The 1,034-nt window shown below is 40.0% G+C and overlaps 1 protein-coding gene across 1 annotated transcript in view; it reads left to right on the forward strand.

Moving 5' to 3' along the window:
- LONRF2 (LON peptidase N-terminal domain and ring finger 2) overlaps positions 1-1,034 on the forward strand; it is a 45,758-nt gene that overhangs the window by 23,096 nt on the left and 21,628 nt on the right. The gene's annotated exons all lie outside the window — the stretch shown is intronic.

Raw genomic sequence — 1,034 nt, forward strand, 5'->3', positions numbered from 1 at the left:
TATTCCTTCTTTCTAACTGAAATTTTGTATCTTTAGACCAACTTCCCCCAAATTCCCTTCTCCCTTTCCATTCTTATGGGGTAATTTTTATGAATAATGACTGAGCCTTAATTATCGTGACTTACAAGTAGTATTTCTGACTGACAGTAGACCTGCATTGCCCTCTACAGCTAGATTCTCTTCCACAGTATTTTTCTTTGAGCAAAAAACTTGGCAGCATGTCTCTGACAAAAGATCAACTTAATTACTTACAAAGTTACGTGGCTAACTGTACCTTTAAGGGAAGCAGCAAATAATTATGTAATGTTTGAAGTTCTGGTTTTATCTTCAGAGCTGATTGCAAGTCTGTGGACCTCAATTCTTGACAGATGCCTACTGAAGAGCAGCTTCAGTAGAAATGCACCTTACCAAATCACTCTAAAATAGTAAGGCATAGAAATTTATTCTGAAGTTAAGGGACAGGGAAGGTAAGTGGTATAGGAGAAAGCTAAGTCGCCAAGTGTGATTAAGATGAGATGGAAGCACTTTTAGAACCAAGTCCTTTCAAGCCAGGCACAGTGGCTCATGCCTGTAATCCCAGCGTGGATGGCCAAGGTGAGAGGATCTCTTGAAGCCAGGAGTTCCCGACCAACTTGGGCAACATTAACAAAACCCTATCTCTACAAAAAAATTAAAAAATTAGCGAGTCATGGAGGCTGAGTTGGAGGATCACCTGAGTCTAGGTGTTAAAGATTGCAGTGAGCTATGATTATACCACTGCACTCCAGCCTGGGCAACAGAGCAAGACCTTGACTCTTTAGAAAAAAAAAAAAGAAAAGAAGCACTTTCAGGTTTCAGTGGGGGGCTGTCATAGCAGTGTGTTTCATTCAAACAAAACTATACTTTCAAGAGGACAGTTGTGGATAATGATTCAAAGCTTTTGAAACAACTGGAGATAAGCCAGCCCAGCAAAACATTTGCTCATAGGCAGAAAGTATATATAGGTGCATGATCACTGTGATTTTACGCAAACAGGGAACCTATAAGACTTGTAG

Source organism: Otolemur garnettii, unplaced genomic scaffold (assembly GCF_000181295.1).
Source record: "Otolemur garnettii isolate 467f Iridium unplaced genomic scaffold, OtoGar3 scaffold00079, whole genome shotgun sequence".
NCBI classification, from domain to species: Eukaryota; Metazoa; Chordata; class Mammalia; order Primates; family Galagidae; genus Otolemur; species Otolemur garnettii.